Source organism: Pseudophryne corroboree, chromosome 3 (genome assembly GCF_028390025.1).
Source record: "Pseudophryne corroboree isolate aPseCor3 chromosome 3, aPseCor3.hap2, whole genome shotgun sequence".
Classification (NCBI taxonomy): domain Eukaryota; kingdom Metazoa; phylum Chordata; class Amphibia; order Anura; family Myobatrachidae; genus Pseudophryne; species Pseudophryne corroboree.
The window spans coordinates 439,596,540-439,617,496 of NC_086446.1; the positions used below are offsets into that span (position 1 = coordinate 439,596,540).

General features: G+C 46.9%; 25 non-coding genes across 25 annotated transcripts; 11 read left to right on the forward strand and 14 right to left on the reverse strand.

The window, feature by feature from the left end:
- Window positions 1-108: 108 nt before the first annotated feature.
- On the reverse strand, window positions 109-178 carry TRNAG-GCC (transfer RNA glycine (anticodon GCC)). Its single transcript has one exon. It is a non-coding gene; the product is annotated as a tRNA-Gly (tRNA).
- Window positions 179-285: 107 nt separating this feature from the next.
- On the forward strand, window positions 286-358 carry TRNAK-UUU (transfer RNA lysine (anticodon UUU)). Its single transcript has one exon. It is a non-coding gene; the product is annotated as a tRNA-Lys (tRNA).
- A 1,433-nt stretch (window positions 359-1,791) lies between these two features.
- On the reverse strand, window positions 1,792-1,862 carry TRNAG-GCC (transfer RNA glycine (anticodon GCC)). The gene has a single exon. It is a non-coding gene; the product is annotated as a tRNA-Gly (tRNA).
- Window positions 1,863-3,823: 1,961 nt separating this feature from the next.
- Window positions 3,824-3,896, forward strand: TRNAK-CUU (transfer RNA lysine (anticodon CUU)). Its single transcript has one exon. It is a non-coding gene; the product is annotated as a tRNA-Lys (tRNA).
- Window positions 3,897-4,757: 861 nt separating this feature from the next.
- On the reverse strand, window positions 4,758-4,828 carry TRNAS-GCU (transfer RNA serine (anticodon GCU)). The gene has a single exon. It is a non-coding gene; the product is annotated as a tRNA-Ser (tRNA).
- A 473-nt stretch (window positions 4,829-5,301) lies between these two features.
- TRNAK-CUU (transfer RNA lysine (anticodon CUU)) lies at window positions 5,302-5,374 on the forward strand. Its single transcript has one exon. It is a non-coding gene; the product is annotated as a tRNA-Lys (tRNA).
- Window positions 5,375-6,778: 1,404 nt separating this feature from the next.
- Window positions 6,779-6,851, forward strand: TRNAK-UUU (transfer RNA lysine (anticodon UUU)). The gene has a single exon. It is a non-coding gene; the product is annotated as a tRNA-Lys (tRNA).
- A 1,805-nt stretch (window positions 6,852-8,656) lies between these two features.
- On the reverse strand, window positions 8,657-8,727 carry TRNAG-ACC (transfer RNA glycine (anticodon ACC)). The gene has a single exon. It is a non-coding gene; the product is annotated as a tRNA-Gly (tRNA).
- Window positions 8,728-8,834: 107 nt separating this feature from the next.
- TRNAK-CUU (transfer RNA lysine (anticodon CUU)) lies at window positions 8,835-8,907 on the forward strand. The gene has a single exon. It is a non-coding gene; the product is annotated as a tRNA-Lys (tRNA).
- An 861-nt stretch (window positions 8,908-9,768) lies between these two features.
- TRNAG-GCC (transfer RNA glycine (anticodon GCC)) lies at window positions 9,769-9,839 on the reverse strand. Its single transcript has one exon. It is a non-coding gene; the product is annotated as a tRNA-Gly (tRNA).
- A 1,040-nt stretch (window positions 9,840-10,879) lies between these two features.
- Window positions 10,880-10,950, reverse strand: TRNAG-GCC (transfer RNA glycine (anticodon GCC)). The gene has a single exon. It is a non-coding gene; the product is annotated as a tRNA-Gly (tRNA).
- A 107-nt stretch (window positions 10,951-11,057) lies between these two features.
- On the forward strand, window positions 11,058-11,130 carry TRNAK-UUU (transfer RNA lysine (anticodon UUU)). Its single transcript has one exon. It is a non-coding gene; the product is annotated as a tRNA-Lys (tRNA).
- Window positions 11,131-11,991: 861 nt separating this feature from the next.
- On the reverse strand, window positions 11,992-12,062 carry TRNAG-GCC (transfer RNA glycine (anticodon GCC)). Its single transcript has one exon. It is a non-coding gene; the product is annotated as a tRNA-Gly (tRNA).
- Window positions 12,063-13,103: 1,041 nt separating this feature from the next.
- On the reverse strand, window positions 13,104-13,174 carry TRNAG-GCC (transfer RNA glycine (anticodon GCC)). Its single transcript has one exon. It is a non-coding gene; the product is annotated as a tRNA-Gly (tRNA).
- A 107-nt stretch (window positions 13,175-13,281) lies between these two features.
- Window positions 13,282-13,354, forward strand: TRNAE-UUC (transfer RNA glutamic acid (anticodon UUC)). Its single transcript has one exon. It is a non-coding gene; the product is annotated as a tRNA-Glu (tRNA).
- Window positions 13,355-14,220: 866 nt separating this feature from the next.
- TRNAG-GCC (transfer RNA glycine (anticodon GCC)) lies at window positions 14,221-14,291 on the reverse strand. Its single transcript has one exon. It is a non-coding gene; the product is annotated as a tRNA-Gly (tRNA).
- A 107-nt stretch (window positions 14,292-14,398) lies between these two features.
- Window positions 14,399-14,471, forward strand: TRNAK-UUU (transfer RNA lysine (anticodon UUU)). The gene has a single exon. It is a non-coding gene; the product is annotated as a tRNA-Lys (tRNA).
- Window positions 14,472-15,332: 861 nt separating this feature from the next.
- On the reverse strand, window positions 15,333-15,403 carry TRNAG-GCC (transfer RNA glycine (anticodon GCC)). Its single transcript has one exon. It is a non-coding gene; the product is annotated as a tRNA-Gly (tRNA).
- Window positions 15,404-15,510: 107 nt separating this feature from the next.
- TRNAE-UUC (transfer RNA glutamic acid (anticodon UUC)) lies at window positions 15,511-15,583 on the forward strand. The gene has a single exon. It is a non-coding gene; the product is annotated as a tRNA-Glu (tRNA).
- Window positions 15,584-16,444: 861 nt separating this feature from the next.
- On the reverse strand, window positions 16,445-16,515 carry TRNAG-GCC (transfer RNA glycine (anticodon GCC)). Its single transcript has one exon. It is a non-coding gene; the product is annotated as a tRNA-Gly (tRNA).
- A 1,041-nt stretch (window positions 16,516-17,556) lies between these two features.
- Window positions 17,557-17,627, reverse strand: TRNAS-GCU (transfer RNA serine (anticodon GCU)). The gene has a single exon. It is a non-coding gene; the product is annotated as a tRNA-Ser (tRNA).
- A 477-nt stretch (window positions 17,628-18,104) lies between these two features.
- On the forward strand, window positions 18,105-18,177 carry TRNAK-UUU (transfer RNA lysine (anticodon UUU)). The gene has a single exon. It is a non-coding gene; the product is annotated as a tRNA-Lys (tRNA).
- Window positions 18,178-19,038: 861 nt separating this feature from the next.
- Window positions 19,039-19,109, reverse strand: TRNAG-GCC (transfer RNA glycine (anticodon GCC)). Its single transcript has one exon. It is a non-coding gene; the product is annotated as a tRNA-Gly (tRNA).
- Window positions 19,110-20,352: 1,243 nt separating this feature from the next.
- On the reverse strand, window positions 20,353-20,423 carry TRNAG-GCC (transfer RNA glycine (anticodon GCC)). The gene has a single exon. It is a non-coding gene; the product is annotated as a tRNA-Gly (tRNA).
- A 112-nt stretch (window positions 20,424-20,535) lies between these two features.
- On the forward strand, window positions 20,536-20,608 carry TRNAK-UUU (transfer RNA lysine (anticodon UUU)). Its single transcript has one exon. It is a non-coding gene; the product is annotated as a tRNA-Lys (tRNA).
- Window positions 20,609-20,957: the final 349 nt, after the last annotated feature.

The window sequence follows — 20,957 nt, forward strand, 5'->3', positions numbered from 1 at the left end:
TCTTCCTGTACCATTGTATGTGGAACAGTGTATACTTGCATCACCACAGCGCAAATGGCTGTCCTCACTTTCACAAAATGCACTGCCCTATCAGCAAAAACTCAGGAATGTATTGACCGGGAATTGAACCCGGCCTCCCGCGTGGCAGGCGAGAATTCTACCACTGAACCACCAATGCTCCACAGATACTTAACTTTATACTTACTCGTGTAGTTTAGTGTATGAAACAAAGCAGGAGTGTCAGGATGCCTTGCCTTGCCATCACCTCCATACATTCTCAACCAAGCCTGGCTAGCTCAGTCGGTAGAGCATGAGACTTTTAATATCAGGGTCGTGGGTTCGATCCCCACGTTGGGCGGATGTTTTTTCTTTTCCTGTACCATTGTATGTGGAACACTGTATACATCAGGGCTGGCCAAACCGGTCCTCGAGATCTACCAACAGTACATGTTTTCCAGGCCTCCTGGAGATCTGTAGAATTGTCAGTTAGGAATGAATGCAGCACATCCTAATTAGTAATGACTGCACCTGTGCACCAGCTAGGTGGTCTGGAAAATGTGAACTGTTGGTAGATCTCGAGGACTGGTTTGGCCAGCCCTGGTATACATGCACCACCACAGCGCAAATGGCTGTCCTCACTTTCACAAAATACACTGCCATATCAGCAAAAGCTCAGGACTGCTTTGGCTGGGAATCGATTCCGGGCCTCACGCGTGGCAGGCGAGAATTCTACCACTGAACCACCAATGCTCCACAAATGCCTAATTTTACACTTACTCATGTACTTTAGTGTATAAAACAAAGCAGGAGTGTCAGGATGCCTTGCCTTGCCATCACATCCAAGCCTACGTAAACAAGCCCGACTAGCACAGTCGCTAGAGCATAAGACTATTAATCTTAGGGTCATGTATTTGAGCTCCATGTTGGGCAGTTGTTTTTTTCTCTTCCTGTACCATTGTATGTGGAACAGTGTATACTTGCATCACCACAGCGCAAATGGCTGTCCTCACTTTCACAAAATGCACTGCCCTATCAGCAAAAACTCAGGAATGTATTGACCGGGAATTGAACCCGGCCTCCCACGTGGCCGGCTAGATTTCTACCACTGAACCACCAATGATCCACAGATGCTTAATTTTAGACTTACTCATGTACTTTAGTGTACAAAACAAAGCAGGAGTGTCAGGATGCCTTGCCTTGCCATCACATCCAAGCCTACGTAAACAAGCCCGACTAGCACAGTCGCTAGAGCATAAGACTATTAATCTTAGGGTCATGTATTTGAGCTCCATGTTGGGCAGTTGTTTTTTTCTCTTCCTGTACCATTGTATGTGGAACAGTGTATACTTGCATCACCACAGCGCAAATGGCTGTCCTCACTTTCACAAAATGCACTGCCCTATCAGCAAAAACTCAGGAATGTATTGACCGGGAATTGAACCCGGCCTCCCACGTGGCCGGCTAGATTTCTACCACTGAACCACCAATGATCCACAGATGCTTAATTTTAGACTTACTCATGTACTTTAGTGTACAAAACAAAGCAGGAGAGTCAGGATGCCTTGCCTTGCCATCACCACAATTCCTCGGTTACCAAGCATTGCTAACTCAGTCGGTAAAGCATGAGACTCTTAATCTCAGGGTCGTGGGTTCGAGCCCCACATTGGGCGGATGTTTTTTTTCTTTTCCTGTACCATTGTATGTGGAACACTGTCAACTTGCACCACCACAGCGCAAATGGCTGTCCTCACTTTCACAAAATGCACTGCCATATCAGCAAAAACTCAGGACTGCATTGGCCGGGAATCGAACCCGGGCCTCCCGCGTGGCAGGCGAGAATTCTACCACTGAACCACCAATGCTCCACAGATACTTAATTTTACACTTACTCGTGTACTTTAGTGTATGAAACAAAGCAGGAGTGTCAGGATGCCTTGCCTTGCCATCACCTCCATACATACTCATCCAAGCCTGGCTAGCTCAGTCGGTAGAGCATGGGACTCTTAATCTCAGGGTCGAGGGTTCGAGCCCCACATTGGGCGGATGTTTTTTCTTTTCCTGTACCATTGTTTGTGGAACACTGTATACTTGCACCAACACAGCGCAAATGGCTGTCCTCACTTTCACAAAATACACTGCCATATCAGCAAAAACTCAGGACTGCATTGGCCGGGAATCGATTCCGGGCCTCACGCGTGGCAGGCGAGAATTCTACCACTGAACCACCAATGCTCCACAGATGCCTAATTTTACACTTACTCATGTACTTTAGTGTATAAAACAAAGCAGGAGTGTCAGGATGCCTTGCCTTGCCATCACATCCAAGCCTACGTAACCAAGCCCGACTAGCACAGTCGCTAGAGCATAAGACTATTAATCTTAGGGTCATGTATTTGAGCTCCATGTTGGGCTGTTGTTTTTATCTCTTCCTGTACCATTGTATGTGGAACAGTGTATACTTGCATCACCACAGCGCAAATGGCTGTCCTCACTTTCACAAAATGCACTGCCCTATCAGCAAAAACTCAGGAATGTATTGACCGGGAATTGAACCCGGCCTCCCACGTGGCCGGCTAGATTTCTACCACTGAACCACCAATGATCCACAGATGCTTAATTTTAGACTTACTCATGTACTTTAGTGTACAAAACAAAGCAGGAGAGTCAGGATGCCTTGCCTTGCCATCACCACAACTCCTCGGTTACCAAGCATTGCTAACTCAGTCGGTAAAACATGAGACTCTTAATCTCAGGGTTGTGGGTTCGAGCCCCACATTGGGCGGATGTTTTTTTTCTTTTCCTGTACCATTGTATGTGGAACACTGTCAACTTGCACCACCACAGCGCAAATGGCTGTCCTCACTTTCACAAAATACACTGCCATATCAGCAAAAACTCAGGACTGCATTGGCTGGGAATCGATTCCGGGCCTCACGCGTGGCAGGCGAGTATTCTACCACTGAACCAACAATGCTCCACGGATGCCTAATTTTACACTTACTCATGTACTTTAGTGTATAAAACAAAGCAGGAGTTTCAGGATGCCTTGCCTTGCCATCACATCCAAGCCTACGTAACCAAGCCCGACTAGCACAGTCGCTAGAGCATAAGACTATTAATCTTAGGGTCATGTATTTGAGCTCCATGTTGGGCAGTTGTTTTTTTCTCTTCCTGTACCATTGTATGTGGAACAGTGTATACTTGCATCACCACAGCGCAAATGGCTGTCCTCACTTTCACAAAATGCACTGCCCTATCAGCAAAAACTCAGGAATGTATTGACCGGGAATTGAACCCGGCCTCCCACGTGGCCGGCTAGATTTCTACCACTGAACCACCAATGATCCACAGATGCTTAATTTTAGACTTACTCATGTACTTTAGTGTACAAAACAAAGCAGGAGAGTCAGGATGCCTTGCCTTGCCATCACCACAGCTCCTCGGTTACCAAGCATTGCTAACTCAGTCGGTAAAGCATGAGACTCTTAATCTCAGGGTCGTGGGTTCGAGACCCACATTGGGCGGATGTTTTTTTTCTTTTCCTGCACCATTGTATGTGGAACACTGTCAACTTGCACCACCACAGCGCAAATGGCTGTCCTCACTTTCACAAAATGCACTGCCATATCAGCAAAAACTCAGGACTGCATTGGCCGGGAATCAAACCCTGGCCTCCCGCGTGGCAGGCGCGAATTCTACCACTGAACCACCAATGCTCCACAGATACTTAATTTTACACTTACTCGTGTACTTTAGTGTATGAAACAAAGCAGGAGTGTTAGGATGCTTTGCCTTGCCATCACCTCCATACATTCTCAACCAAGCCTGGCTAGCTCAGTCGGTAGAGCATGAGACTCTTAATCTCAGGGTCGTGGGTTCGAGCCCCACGTTGGGCGGATGTTTTTTCTTTTCCTGTACCATTGTATGTGGAACACTGTATACTTGCACCACCACAGCGCAAATGGCTGTCCTCACTTTCACAAAATACACTGCCATATCAGCAAAAACTCAGGACTGCATTTGCCGGGAATCGATTCCGGGCCTCACGCGTGGCAGGCGAGAATTCTACCACTGAACCACCAATGCTCCACAGATGCCTAATTTTACACTTACTCATGTACTTTAGTGTATAAAACAAAGCAGGAGTGTCAGGATGCCTTGCCTTGCCATTACCTCCAAGCCTACGTAACCAAGCCCGACTAGCACAGTCTCTAGAGCATAAGACTATTAATCTTAGGGTCATGTATTTGAGCGCCATGTTGGGCAGTTGTTTTTTTCTCTTCCTGTACCATTGTATATGGAACAGTGTATACTTGCATCACCACAGCGCAAATGGCTGTCCTCACTTTCACAAAATGCACTGCCCTATCAGCAAAAACTCAGGAATGTATTGACCGGGAATTGAACCCGGCCTCCCACGTGGCCGGCTAGATTTCTACCACTGAACCACCAATGATCCACAGATGCTTAATTTTAGACTTACTCATGTACTTTAGTGTACAAAACAAAGCAGGAGAGTCAGGATGCCTTGCCTTGTAATCACCACAACTCCTCGGTTACCAAGCATTGCTAACTCAGTCGGTAAAGCATGAGACTCTTAATCTCAGGGTCGTGGGTTCGAGCCCCACATTGGGCGGATGTTTTTTTTCTTTTCCTGTACCATTGTATGTGGAACACTGTCAACTTACACCACCACAGCGAAAATGGCTGTCCTCACTTTCACAAAATGCACTGCCATATCAGCAAAAACTCAGGACTGCATTGGCCGGGAATCTAACCTGGGCATCCCGCGTAGCAGGCGAGAATTCTACCACTGAACCACCAATGCTCCACAGATACTTAATTTTACACTTACTCGTGTACTTTAGTGTAGGAAACAAAGCAGGAGTGTCAGGATGCCTTGCCTTGCCATCACCTCCATACATTCTCAACCAAGCCTGGCTAGCTCAGTAGAGCATGAGACTCTTAATCTCAGGGTCGTGGGTTAGAGCCCCACTTTGGGCGGATGTTTTTTCTTTTCCTGTACCATTGTATGTGGAACACTGTATACTTGCACCACCACAGCGCAAATGGTTGTCCTCACTTTCACAAAATACACTGCCATATCAGCAAAAACTCAGGACTGCATTGGCCGGGAATCGAACCCAGGCCTCCTGCATGGCAGGCGAGAATTCTACCACTGAACCACCATTGCTCCACAGTTACTTAATTTTACACTTACTCGTGTACTTTAGTGTATGAAACAAAGCAGGAGTGTCAGGATGCCTTGCCTTGCCATCACCTCCATACATTCTCAACCAAGCCTGACTAGCTCAGTCGGTAGAGCATGAGACTCTTTATCTCAGGGTCGTGGGTTCGAGCCCCACGTTGGGCGGATGTTTTTTCTTTTCCTGTACCATTGTATGTGGAACACTGTATACTTGCACCACAACAGCGCAAATGGCTGTCCTCACTTTCACAAAATGCACTGCCATATCAGCAAAAACTCAGGACTGCATTGGCCGGGAATCGATTCCGGGCCTCACGCGTGGCAGGCGAGAATTCTACCACTGAACCACCAATGCTCCACAGATGCCTAATTTTACACTTACTCATGTACTTTAGCGTATAAAACAAAGCAGGAGTGTCAGGATGCCTTGCCTTGCCATCACCTCCAAGCCTACGTAACCAAGCCCGACTAGCACAGTCGCTAGAGCATAAGACTATTAATCTTAGGGTCATGTATTTGAGCTCCATGTTGGGCAGTTGTTTTTTTCTCTTCCTGTACCATTGTATGTGGAACAGTGTATACTTGCATCACCACAGCGCAAATGGCTGTCCTCACTTTCACAAAATGCACTGCCCTATCAGCAAAAACTCAGGAATGTATTGACCGGGAATTGAACCCGGCCTCCCACGTGGCCGGCTAGATTTCTACCACTGAACCACCAATGATCCACAGATGCTTAATTTTAGACTTACTCATGTACTTTAGTGTTCAAAACAAAGCAGGAGAGTCAGGATGCCTTGCCATCACCACAACTCCTCGGTTACCAAGCATTGCTAACTCAGTCGGTAAAGCATGAGACTCTTAATCTCAGGGGCGTGGGTTCGAGCCCCACATTGGGCGGATGTTTTTTTTCTTTTCCTGTACCATTGTATGTGGAACACTGTATACTTGCACCACAACAGCGCAAATGGCTGTCCTCACTTTCACAAAATGCACTGCCATATCAGCAAACACTCAGGACTGCATTGGCCGGGAATCGATTCCGGGCCTCACGCGTGGCATGCCAGAATTCTACCACTGAACCACCAATGCTCCACAGATGCTTAATTTTACACTTACTCATGTACTTTAGTGTATAAAACAAAGCAGGAGTGTCAGGATGCCTTGCCTTGCCATCACCTCCAAGCCTACGTAACCAAGCCAGACTAGCACAGTCGCTAGAGCATAAGACTATTAATCTTAGGGTCATGTATTTGAGCTCCATGTTGGGCAGTTGTTTTTTTCTCTTCCTGTACCATTGTATGTGGAACAGTGTATACTTGCATCACCACAGCGCAAATGGCTGTCCTCACTTTCACAAAATGCACTGCCCTATCAGCAAAAACTCAGGAATGTATTGACCGGGAATTGAACCCGGCCTCCCGCGTGGCAAGCGAGAATTCTACCACTGAACCACCAATGCTCCACAGATACTTAACTTTATACTTACTCGTGTACTTTAGTGTATGAAACAAAGCAGGAGTGTCAGGATGCCTTGCCTTGCCATCACCTCCATACATTCTCAACCAAGCCTGGCTAGCTCAGTCGGTAGAGCATGAGACTTTTATTCTCAGGGTCGTGGGTTCGATCCCCACGTTGGGCGGATGTTTTTTCTTTTCCTGTACCATTGTATGTGGAACACTGTATACATCAGGGCTGGCCAAACCGGTCCTCGAGATCTACCAACAGTACATGTTTTCCAGGCCTCCTGGAGATCTGTAGAATTGTCAGTTAGGAATGAATGCAGCACATCCTAATTAGTAATGACTGCACCTGTGCACCAGCTAGGTGGTCTGGAAAATGTGAACTGTTGGTAGATCTCGAGGACTGGTTTGGCCAGCCCTGGTATACATACACCACCACAGCGCAAATGGCTGTCCTCACTTTCACAAAATACACTGCCATATCAGCAAAAACTCAGGACTGCTTTGGCTGGGAATCGATTCCGGGCCTCACGCGTGGCAGGTGAGAATTCTACCACTGAACCACCAATGCTCCACAGATGCCTAATTTTACACTTACTCATGTACTTTAGTGTATAAAACAAAGCAGGAGTGTCAGGATGCCTTGCCTTGCCATCACATCCAAGCCTACGTAAACAAGCCCGACTAGCACAGTCGCTAGAGCATAAGACTATTAATCTTAGGGTCATGTATTTGAGCTCCATGTTGGGCAGTTGTTTTTTTCTCTTCCTGTACCATTGTATGTGGAACAGTGTATACTTGCATCACCACAGCGCAAATGGCTGTCCTCACTTTCACAAAATGCACTGCCCTATCAGCAAAAACTCAGGAATGTATTGACCGGGAATTGAACCCGGCCTCCCACGTGGCCGGCTAGATTTCTACCACTGAACCACCAATGATCCACAGATGCTTAATTTTAGACTTACTCATGTACTTTAGTGTACAAAACAAAGCAGGAGAGTCAGGATGCCTTGCCTTGCCATCACCACAACTCCTCGGTTACCAAGCATTGCTAACTCAGTCGGTAAAGCATGAGACTCTTAATCTCAGGGTTGTGGGTTCGAGCCCCACATTGGGCGGATGTTTTTTTTCTTTTCCTGTACCATTGTATGTGGAACACTGTCAACTTGCACCACCACAGCGCAAATGGCTGTCCTCACTTTCACAAAATACACTGCCATATCAGCAAAAACTCAGGACTGCATTGGCTGGGAATCGATTCCGGGCCTCACGCGTGGCAGGCGAGTATTCTTCCACTGAACCAACAATGCTCCACGGATGCCTAATTTTACACTTACTCATGTACTTTAGTGTATAAAACAAAGCAGGAGTGTCAGGATGCCTTGCCTTGCCATCACATCCAAGCCTACGTAACCAAGCCCGACTAGCACAGTCGCTAGAGCATAAGACTATTAATCTTAGGGTCATGTATTTGAGCTCCATGTTGGGCAGTTGTTTTTTTCTCTTCCTGTACCATTGTATGTGGAACAGTGTATACTTGCATCACCACAGCGCAAATGGCTGTCCTCACTTTCACAAAATGCACTGCCCTATCAGCAAAAACTCAGGAATGTATTGACCGGGAATTGAACCCGGCCTCCCACGTGGCCGGCTAGATTTCTACCACTGAACCACCAATGATCCACAGATGCTTAATTTTAGACTTACTCATGTACTTTAGTGTACAAAACAAAGCAGGAGAGTCAGGATGCCTTGCCTTGCCATCACCACAGCTCCTCGGTTACCAAGCATTGCTAACTCAGTCGGTAAAGCATGAGACTCTTAATCTCAGGGTCGTGGGTTCGAGACCCACATTGGGCGGATGTTTTTTTTCTTTTCCTGCACCATTGTATGTGGAACACTGTCAACTTGCACCACCACAGCGCAAATGGCTGTCCTTACTTTCACAAAATGCACTGCCATATCAGCAAAAACTCAGGACTGCATTGGCCGGGAATCAAACCCTGGCCTCCCGCGTGGTGGGCGCGAATTCTACCACTGAACCACCAATGCTCCACAGATACTTAATTTTACACTTACTCGTGTACTTTAGTGTATGAAACAAAGCAGGAGTGTTAGGATGCTTTGCCTTGCCATCACCTCCATACATTCTCAACCAAGCCTGGCTAGCTCAGTCGGTAGAGCATGAGACTCTTAATCTCAGGGTCGTGGGTTCGAGCCCCACGTTGGGCGGATGTTTTTTCTTTTCCTGTACCATTGTATGTGGAACACTGTATACTTGCACCACCACAGCGCAAATGGCTGTCCTCACTTTCACAAAATACACTGCCATATCAGCAAAAACTCAGGACTGCATTTGCCGGGAATCGATTCCGGGCCTCACGCGTGGCAGGCGAGAATTCTACCACTGAGCCACCAATGCTCCACAGATGCCTAATTTTACACTTACTCATGTACTTTAGTGTATAAAACAAAGCAGGAGTGTCAGGATGCCTTGCCTTGCCATTACCTCCAAGCCTACGTAACCAAGCCCGACTAGCACAGTCTCTAGAGCATAAGACTATTAATCTTAGGGTCATGTATTTGAGCGCCATGTTGGGCAGTTGTTTTTTTCTCTTCCTGTACCATTGTATGTGGAACAGTGTATACTTGCATCACCACAGCGCAAATGGCTGTCCTCACTTTCACAAAATGCACTGCCCTATCAGCAAAAACTCAGGAATGTATTGACCGGGAATTGAACCCGGCCTCCCACGTGGCCGGCTAGATTTCTACCACTGAACCACCAATGATCCACAGATGCTTAATTTTAGACTTACTCATGTACTTTAGTGTACAAAACAAAGCAGGAGAGTCAGGATGCCTTGCCTTGCCATCACCACAACTCCTCGGTTACCAAGCATTGCTAACTCAGTCGGTAAAGCATGAGACTCTTAATCTCAGGGTCGTGGGTTCGAGCCCCACATTGGGCGGATGTTTTTTTTCTTTTCCTGTACCAGGGTATGTGGAACACTGTCAACTTGCACCACCACAGCGCAAATGGCTGTCCTCACTTTCACAAAATGCACTGCCATATCAGCAAAAACTCAGGACTGCATTGGCCGGGAATCTAACCCGGGCCTCCCGCGTGGCAGGCGAGAATTCTACCACTGAACCACCAATGCTCCACAGATACTTAATTTTACACTTACTCGTGTACTTTAGTGTATGAAACAAAGCAGGAGTGTCAGGATGCCTTGCCTTGCCATCACCTCCATACATTCTCAACAAGCCTGGATAGCTCAGTCGGTAGAGCATGAGACTCTTAATCTCAGGGTGGTGGGTTCGAGCCCCACGTTTGGCGGATGTTTTTTCTTTTCCTGTACCATTGTATGTGGAACACTGTATACTTGCACCACAACAGCGCAAATGGCTGTCCTCACTTTCACAAAATACACTGCCATATCAGCAAAAACTCAGGACTGCATTGGCCGGAAATCGATTCCGGGCCTCACGCGTGGCAGGCGAGAATTCTACCACTGAACCACCAATGCTCCACAGATGCCTAATTTTTCACTTACTCATGTACTTTAGTGTATAAAACAAAGCAGGAGTGTCAGGATGCCTTGCCTTGCCATCACCTCCAAGCCCTCGTAACCAAGCCCGACTAGCACAGTCGCTAGAGCATAAGACTATTAATCTTAGGGTCATGTATTTGAGCTCCATGTTGGGCATTTGTTTTTTTCTCTTCCTGTACCATTGTATGTGGAACAGTGTATACTTGCATCACCACAGCGCAAATGGCTGTCCTCACTTTCACAAAATGCACTGCCCTATCAGCAAAAACTCAGGAATGTATTGACCTGGAATTGAACCCTGCCTCCCACGTGGCCAGCTAGATTTCTACCACTGAACCACCAATGATCCACAGATGCTTAATTTTAGACTTACTCATGTACTTTAGTGTACAAAACAAAGCAGGAGAGTCAGGATGCCTTGCCTTGCCATCACCACAACTCCTCGGTTACCAAGCATTGCTAACTCAGTCGGTAAAGCATGAGACTCTTAATTTCAGGGTCGTGGGTTTGAGCCCCACATTGGGCGGATGTTTTTTTTCTTTTCCTGTACCATTGTATGTGGAACACTGTCAACTTGCACCACCACAGCGCAAATGGCTCTCCTCACTTTCACAAAATGCACTGCCATATCAGCAAAAACTCAGGACTGCATTGGCCGGGAATCGAACCCTTGCCTCCCGCGTGGCAGGCGAGAATTCTACCACTGAACCACCAATGCTCCAAAGATACTTAACTTTACACTTATTTGTGTACTTTAGTGTATGAAACAAAGCAGGAGTGTCAGGATGCCTTGCCTTGCCATCACCTCCATACATTCTCAACCAAGCCTGGCTAGCTCAGTCGGTAGAGCATGAGACTTTTAATCTCAGGGTCGTGGGTTCGAGCCACACGTTGGGCGGTTGTTTTTTCTTTTCCTGTACCATTGTATGTGGAACACTGTATACTTGCACCACCACAGCGCAAATGGGTGTCCTCACTTTCACAAAATACACTGCCATATCAGCAAAAACTCAGGACTGCATTGGCCGGGAATCGATTCCGGGCCTCACGCGTGGCAGGCGAGAATTCTACCACTGAACCACCAATGCTCCACAGATGCCTAATTTTACACTTACTCATGTACTTTAGTGTATAAAACAAAGCAGGAGTGTCAGGATGCCTTGCCTTGCCATCACCTCCAAGCCTACGTAACCAAGCCCGACTAGCACAGTCGCTAGAGCATAAGACTATTAATCTTAGGGTCATGTATTTGAGCTCCATGTTGGGCAGTTGTTTTTTTCTCTTCCTGTACCATTGTATGTGGAACAGTGTATACTTGCATCACCACAGCGCAAATGCCTGTCCTCACTTTCACAAAATGCACTGCCCTATCAGCAAAAACTCAGGAATGTATTGACCGGGAATTGAACCCGGCCTCCCACGTGGCCGGCTAGATTTCTACCACTGAACCACCAATGATCCACAGATGCTTAATTTTAGACTTACTCATGTACTTTAGTGTACAAAACAAAGCAGGAGAGTCAGGATGCCTTGCCTTGCCATCACCACAACTCCTCGGTTACCAAGCATTGCTAACTCAGTCGGTAAAGCATGAGACTCTTAATGTCAGGGTCGTGGGTTCGAGACCCACATTGGGCGGATGTTTTTTTTCTTTTCCTGTACCATTGTATGTGGAACACTGTCAACTTGCACCACCACAGTGCAAATGGCTGTCCTCACTTTCACAAAATGCACTGCCATATCAGCAAAAACTCAGGACTGCATTGGCTGGGAATCGAACCCGGGCCTCCCGCGTGGCAGGCGAGAATTCTACCACTGAACCACCAATGCTCCAAAGATACTTAACTTTACACTTACTCGTGTACTTTAGTGTATGAAACAAAGCAGGAGTGTCAGGATGCCTTGCCTTGCCATCACCTCCATACGTTCTCAACCAATCCTGGCTAGCTCAGTCGGTAGAGCATGAGACTTTTAATCTCAGGGTCGTGGGTTCGAGCCACACGTTGGGCGGTTGTTTTTTCTTTTCCTGTACCATTGTATGTGGAACACTGTATACTTGCACCACCACAGCGCAAATGGCTGTCCTCACTTTCACAAAATACACTGCCATATCAGCAAAAACTCAGGACTGCATTGGCCGGGAATCGATTCCGGGCCTCACGCGTGGCAGGCGAGAATTCTACCACTGAACCACCAATGCTCCACAGATGCCTAATTTTACACTTACTCATGTACTTTAGTGTATAAAACAAAGCAGGAGTGTCAGGATGCCTTGCCTTGCCATCACCTCCAAGCCTACGTAACCAAGCCCGACTAGCACAGTCGCTAGAGCATAAGACTATTAATCTTAGGGTCATGTATTTGAGCTCCATGTTGGGCAGTTGTTTTTTTCTCTTCCTGTACCATTGTATGTGGAACAGTGTATACTTGCGTCACCACAGCGCAAATGGCTGTCTTCACTTTCACAAAATGCACTGCCCTATCAGCAAAAACTCAGGAATGTATTGACCGGGAATTGAACCCGGCCTCCCACGTGGCCGGCTAGATTTCTACCACTGAACCACCAATGATCCACAGATGCTTAATTTTAGACTTACTCATGTACTTTAGTGTACAAAACAAAGCAGGAGAGTCAGGATGCCTTGCCTTGCCATCACCACAATTCCTCGTTTACCAAGCATTGCTAACTCAGTCGGTAAAGCATGAGACTCTTAATCTCAGGGTCGTCGGTTCGAGCCCCACATTGGGCGGATGTTTTTTTTCTTTTCCTGTACCATTGTATGTGGAACACTGTCAACTTGCACCACCACAGCGCAAATGGCTGTCCTCACTTTCACAAAATGCACTGCCATATCAGCAAAAACTCAGGACTGCATTGGTCGGGAATCGAACCCGGGCCTCCCGCGTGGCAGGCGAGAATTCTACCACTGAACCACCAATGCTCCACAAATACTTAACTTTACACTTACTCGTGTACTTTAGTGTATGAAACAAAGCAGGAGTGTCAGGATGCCTTGCCTTGCCATCACCTCCATACATTCTCAACCAAGCCTGGCTAGCTCAGTCGGTAGAGCATAAGACTTTCAATCTCATGGTCGTGGGTTCGAGCCCCACGTTGGGCAGATGTTTTTTCTTTTCCTGTACCATTGTATGTGGAACACTGTATACTTGCACCACAACAGCGCAAATGGCTGTCCTCACTTTCACAAAATACACTGCCATATCAGCAAATACTCAGGACTGCATTGGCCGGGAATCGATTCCGGGCCTCACGCGTGGCAGGCGAGAATTCTGCCACTGAACCACCAATGCTCCACAGATGCCTAGTTTTACACTTACTCATGTACTTTAGTGTATAAAACAAAGCAGGAGTGTCAGGATGCCTTGCCTTGCCATCACCTCCAAGCCTACGTAACCAAGCCCGACTAGCACAGTCGCTAGAGCATAAGACTATTAATCTTAGGGTCATGTATTTGAGCTCCATGTTGGGCAGTTGTTTTTTTCTCTTCCTGTACCATTGTATGTGGAACAGTGTATACTTGCATCACCACAGCGCAAATGGCTGTCCTCACTTTCACAAAATGCACTGCCCTATCAGCAAAAACTCAGGAATGTATTGACCGGGAATTGAACCCTGCCTCCCACGTTGCCGGCTAGATTTCTACCACTGAAACACCAATGATCCACAGATGCTTAATTTTAGACTTACTCATGTACTTTAGTGTACAAAGCAAAGCAAAGCAGGAAAGTCAGGATGCCTTGCCTTGTAATCACCACAACTCCTCGGTTACCAAGCATTGCTAACTCAGTCGGTAAAGCATGAGACTCTTAATCTCAGGGTCGTGGGTTCGAGCCCCACATTGGGCGGATGTTTTTTTTCTTTTCCTGTACCATTGTATGTGGAACACTGTCAAATTGCACCACCACAGCGCAAATGGCTGTCCTCACTTTCACAAAATGCACTGCCATATCAGCAAAAACTCAGAACTGCATTGGCCGGGAATCGAACCCGGGCCTCCCACATGGCAGGCGAGAATTCTACCACTGAACCACCAATGCTCCACAGATACTTAATTTTACACTTACTCGTGTACTTTAGTGTATGAAACAAAGCAGGAGTGTCAGGATGCCTTGCCTTGCCATCACCTCCATACATTCTCAACCAAGCTTGGCTAGCTCAGTCGGTAGAGCATGAGACTTTTAATCTCAGGGTCGTGGGTTTGAGCCCCACGTTGAGCTGATGTTTTTTCTTTTCCTGTACCATTGTATGTGGAACACTGTATACTTGCACCACCACAGCGCAAATGGCTGTCCTCACTTTCACAAAATACACTGCCATATCAGCAAAAACTCAGGACTGCATTGGCCGGGAATCGATTCCGGGCCTCACGCGTGGCAGGCGAAAATTCTACCACTGAACCACCAATGCTCCACAGATGCCTAATTTTACACTTACTCATGTACTTTAGTGTATAAAACAAAGCAGGAGTGTCAGGATGCCTTGCCTTGCCATCACCTCCAAGCCTACGTAACCAAGCCCGACTAGCACAGTCGCTAGAGCATAAGACTATTAATCTAAGGGTCATGTATTTGAGCTCCATGTTGGGCAGTTGTTTTTTTCTCTTCCTGTACCATTGTATGTGGAACAGTGTATACTTGCATCACCACAGCGCAAATGGCTGTCCTCACTTTCACAAAATGCACTGCCCTATCAGCAAAAACTCAGTAATGTAATGACCGGGAATTGAACCCGGCCTCCCACGTGGCCGGCTAGATTTCTACCACTGAAACACCAATGATCCACAGATGCTTAATTTTAGACTTACTCATGTACTTTAATGTACAAAACAAAGCAGGAAAGTCAGGATGCCTTGCCTTGTAATCACCACAACTCCTCGGTTACCAAGCATTGCTAACTCAGTCGGTAAAGCATGAGACTCTTAATCTCAGGGTCGTGGGTTCGAGCCCCACATTGGGTGGATGTTTTTTTTCTTTTCCTGTACCATTGTATGTGGAACACTGTCAACTTGCACCACCACAGCGCAAATGGCTGTCCTCACTTTCACAAAATGCACTGCCATATCAGCAAAAATTCAGGACTGCATTGGTCGGGAATCGAACCCGGGCCTCCCGCGTGGCAGGCGAGAATTCTACCACTGAACCACCAATGCTCCACAAATACTTAACTTTACACTTACTCGTGTACTTTAGTGTATGAAACAAAGCAGGAGTGTCAGGATGCCTTGCCTTGCCATCACCTCCATACATTCTCAACCAAGCCTGGCTAGCTCAGTTGGTAGAGCATAAGACTTTCAATCTCATGGTCGTGGGTTCGAGCCCCACGTTGGGCAGATGTTTTTTCTTTTCCTGTACCATTGTATGTGGAACACTGTATACTTGCACCACAACAGCGCAAATGGCTGTCCTCACTTTCACAAAATACACTGCCATATCAGCAAAAACTCAGGACTGCATTGGCCGGGAATCGATTCCGGGCCTCACGCGTGGCAGGCGAGAATTCTACCACTGAACCACCAATGCTCCACAGATGCCTAGTTTTACACTTACTCATGTACTTTAGTGTATAAAACAAAGCAGGAGTGTCAGGATGCCTTGCCTTGCCATCACCTCCAAGCCTACGTAACCAAGCCCGACTAGCACAGTCGCTAGAGCATAAGACTATTAATCTTAGGGTCATGTATTTGAGCTCCATGTTGGGCAGTTGTTTTTTTCTCTTCCTGTACCATTGTATGTGGAACAGTGTATACTTGCATCACCACAGCGCAAATGGCTGTCCTCACTTTCACAAAATGCACTGCCCTATCAGCAAAAACTCAGGAATGTATTGACCGGGAATTGAACCCGGCCTCCCACGTGGCCGGCTAGATTTCTACCACTGAAACACCAATGATCCACAGATGCTTAATTTTAGACTTACTCATGTACTTTAGTGTACAAAACAAAGCAGGAAAGTCAGGATGCCTTGCCTTGTAATCACCACAACTCCTCGGTTACCAAGCATTGCTAACTCAGTCGGTAAAGCATGAGACTCTTAATCTCAGGGTCGTGGGTTCGAGCCCCACATTGGGCGGATGTTTTTTTTCTTTTCCTGTACCATTGTATGTGGAACACTGTCAAATTGCACCACCACAGCGCAAATGGCTGTCCTCACTTTCACAAAATGCACTGCCATATCAGCAAAAACTCAGAACTGCATTGGCCGGGAATCGAACCCGGGCCTCCCGCGTGGCAGGCGAGAATTCTACCACTGAACCACCAATGCTCCACAGATAGTTAATTTTACACTTACTCGTGTACTTTAGTGTATGAAACAAAGCAGGAGTGTCAGGATGCCTTGCCTTGCCATCACCTCCATACATTCTCAACCAAGCTTGGCTAGCTCAGTCGGTAGAGCATGAGACTTTTAATCTCAGGGTCGTGTGTTTGAGCCCCACGTTGGGCTGATGTTTTTTCTTTTCCTGTACCATTGTATGTGGAACACTGTATACTTGCACCACCACAGCGCAAATGGCTGTCCTCACTTTCACAAAATACACTGCCATATCAGCAAAAACTCAGGACTGCATTGGCCGGGAATCGATTCCGGGCCTCACGCGTGGCAGGCGAAAATTCTACCACTGAACCACCAATGCTCCACAGATGCCTAATTTTACACTTACTCATGTACTTTAGTGTATAAAACAAAGCAGGAGTGTCAGGATGCCTTGCCTTGCCATCACCTCCAAGCCTACGTAACCAAGCCCGACTAGCACAGTCGCTAGAGCATAAGACTATTAATCTAAGGGTCATGTATTTGAGCTCCATGTTGGGCAGTTGTTTTTTTCTCTTCCTGTACCATTGTATGTGAAACAGTGTATACTTGCATCACCACAGCGCAAATGGCTGTCCTCACTTTCACAAAATGCACTGCCCTATCAGCAAAAACTCAGTAATGTATTGACCGGGAATTGAACCCGGCCTCCCACGTGGCCGGCTAGATTTCTACCACTGAAACACCAATGATCCACAGATGCTTAATTTTAGACTTACTCATGTACTTTAATGTACAAAACAAAGCAGGAAAGTCAGGATGCCTTGCCTTGTAATCACCACAACTCCTCGGTTACCAAGCATTGCTAACTCAGTCGGTAAAGCATGATAATCTTAATCTCAGGGTCGTGGGTTCGAGCCCCACATTGGGCGGATGTTTTTTTTCTTTTCCTGTACCATTGTATGTGGAACACTGTCAACTTGCACCACCACAGCGCAAATGGCTGTCCTCACTTTCACAAAATGCACTGCCATATCAGCAAAAACTCAGGACTGCATTGGCCGGGAATCTAACCTGGGCCTCCCGCGTAGCAGGCGAGAATTCTACCACTGAACCACCAATGCTCCACAGATACTTAATTTTACACTTACTCGTGTACTTTAGTGTAGGAAACAAAGCAGGAGTGTCAGGATGCCTTGCCTTGCCATCACCTCCATGCATTCTCAACCAAGCCTGGCTAGCTCAGTCAGTAGAGCATGAGACTCTTAATCTCAGGGTCGTTGGTTAGAGCCCCACTTTGGGCGGATGTTTTTTCTTTTCCTGTACCATTGTATGTGGAACACTGTATACTTGCACCACCACAGCGCAAATGGCTGTCCTCACTTTCACAAAATACACTGCCATATCAGCAAAAACTCAGGACTGCATTGGCCGGGAATCGAACCCGGGCCTCCCGCATGGCAGGCAAGAATTCTACCACTGAACCACCTTTGCTCCACAGATACTTAATTTTACACTTACTCGTGTACTTTAGTGTATGAAACAAATCAGGAGTGTCAGAATGCCTTGCCTTGCCATCACCTCCATACATTCTCATCCAAGCTTGGCTAGCTCAGTCGGTAGAGCATGAGACTTTTAATCTCAGGGTCGTGGGTTTGAGCCCCACGTTGGGCGGATGTTTTTTCTTTTCCTGTACCATTGTATGTGGAACACTGTATACTTGCACCACCACAGCGCAAATGGCTGTCCTCACTTTCACAAAATACACTGCCATATCAGCAAAAACTCAGGACTGCATTGGCCGGGAATCGATTCCGGGCCTCACGCGTGGCAGGCGAAAATTCTACCACTGAACCACCAATGCTCCACAGATGCCTAATTTTACACTTACTCATGTACTTTAGTGTATAAAACAAAGCAGGAGTGTCAGGATGCCTTGCCTTGCCATCACCTCCAAGCCTACGTAACCAAGCCCGACTAGCACAGTCGCTAGAGCATAAGACTATTAATCTTAGGGTCATGTATTTGAGCGCCATGTTGGGCAGTTGTTTTTTTCTCTTCCTGTACCATTGTATGTGGAACAGTGTATACTTGCATCACCACAGCGCAAATGGCTGTCCTCACTTTCACAAAATGCACTGCCCTATCAGCAAAAACTCAGGAATGTATTGACCGGGAATTGAACCCGGCCTCCCACGTGGCCGGCTAGATTTCTACCACTGAAACACCAATGATCCACAGATGCTTAATTTTAGACTTACTCATGTACTTTAGTGTACAAAACAAAGCAGGAGAGTCAGGATGCCTTGCCTTGCCATCACCACAACTCCTCGGTTACCAAGCATTGCTAACTCAGTCGGTAAAGCATGAGACTCTTAATCTCAGGGTCGTGGGTTCGAGCCCCACATTGGGCGGATGTTTTTTTTCTTTTCCTGTACCATTGTATGTGGAACACTGTCAACTTGCACCACCACAGCGCAAATGACTGTCCTCACTTTCACAAAATGCACTGCCATATCAGCAAAACCTCAGGACTGCATTGGCCGGGAATCGAACCCGGGCCTCCCGCATGGCAGGTGAGAATTCTACCACTGAACCACCAATGCTCCACAGATACTTAACTTTACACTTACTCGTGTACTTTAGTGTATGAAACAAAGCAGGAGTGTCAGGATGCCTTGCCTTGCCATCACCTCCATACATTCTCAACCAAGCCTGGCTAGCTTAGTCGGTAGAGCATGACACTTTTATTCTCAGGGTTGTGGGTTCGATCCCCACGTTGGGCGGATGTTTTTTCTTTTCCTGTACCATTGTATGTGGAACACTGTATACATCAGGGCTGGCCAAACCGGTCCTCGAGATCTACCAACAGTACATGTTTTCCAGGCCTCCTGGAGATCTGTAGAATTGTCAGTTAGGAATGAATGCATCACATCCTAATTAGTAATGACTGCACCTGTGCACCAGCTAGGTGGTCTGGAAAATGTGAACTGTTGGTAGATCTTGAGGACTGGTTTGGCCAGCCCTGGTATACATGCACCACCACAGCGCAAATGGCTGTCCTCACTTTCACAAAATACACTGCCATATCAGCAAAAACTCAGGACTACATTGGCTGGGAATCGATTCCGGGCCTCACGCGTGGCAGGCGAGAATTCTACCACTGAACCACCAATGCTCCACAGATGCCTAATTTTACACTTACTCATGTACTTTAGTGTATAAAACAAAGCAGGAGTGTCAGGATGCCTTGCCTTGCCATCACATCCAAGCCTACGTAACCAAGCCCGACTAGCACAGTCGCTAGAGCATAAGACTATTAATCTTAGGGTCATGTATTTGAGCTCCATGTTGGGCAGTTGTTTTTTTCTCTTCCTGTACCATTGTATGTGGAACAGTGTATACTTGCATCACCACAGCGCAAATGGCTGTCCTCACTTTCACAAAATGCACTGCCCTATCAGCAAAAACTCAGGAATGTATTGACCGGGAATTGAACCCGGCCTCCCACGTGGCCGGCTAGATTTCTACCACTGAACCACCAATGATCCACAGATGCTTAATTTTAGACTTACTCATGTACTTTAATGTACAAAACAAAGCAGGAAAGTCAGGATGCCTTGCCTTGTAATCACCACAACTCCTCGGTTACCAAGCATTGCTAACTCAGTCGGTAAAGCATGAGACTCTTAATCTCAGGGTCGTGGGTTCGAGCCCCACATTGGGCGGATGTTTTTTTTCTTTTCCTGTACCATTGTATGTGGAACACTGTCAACTTGCACCACCACAGCGCAAATGGCTGTCCTCACTTTCACAAAATGCACTGCCATATCAGCAAAAACTCAGGACTGCATTGGCCGGGAATCGAACCCAGGCCTCCCGCGTGGCAGGCGAGAATTCTACCACTGAACCACCAATGCTCCACAGATACTTAATTTTACACTTACTCGTGTACTTTAGTGTATGAAACAAATCAGGAGTGTCAGGATGCCTTGCCTTGCCTTGCCATCACCTCCATACATTCTCAACCAAGCTTGGCTAGCTCAGTCGGTAGAGCATGAGACTTTTAATCTCAGGGTCGTGGGTTTGAGCCCCACGTTGGGCGGATGTTTTTTCTTTTCCTGTACCATTGTATGTGGAACACTGTATACTTGCACCACCACAGCGCAAATGGCTGTCCTCACTTTCACAAAATACACTGCCATATCAGCAAAAACTCAGGACTGCATTGGCCGGGAATCGATTCCGGGCCTCACACGTGGCAGGCGAAAATTCTACCACTGAACCACCAATGCTCCACAGATGCCTAAATTTACACTTACTCATGTACTTTAGTGTATAAAACAAAGCAGGAGTGTCAGGATGCCTTGCCTTGCCATCACCTCCAAGCCTACGTAACCAAGCCCGACTAGTACAGTCGCTAGAGCATAAGACTATTAATCTTAGGGTCATGT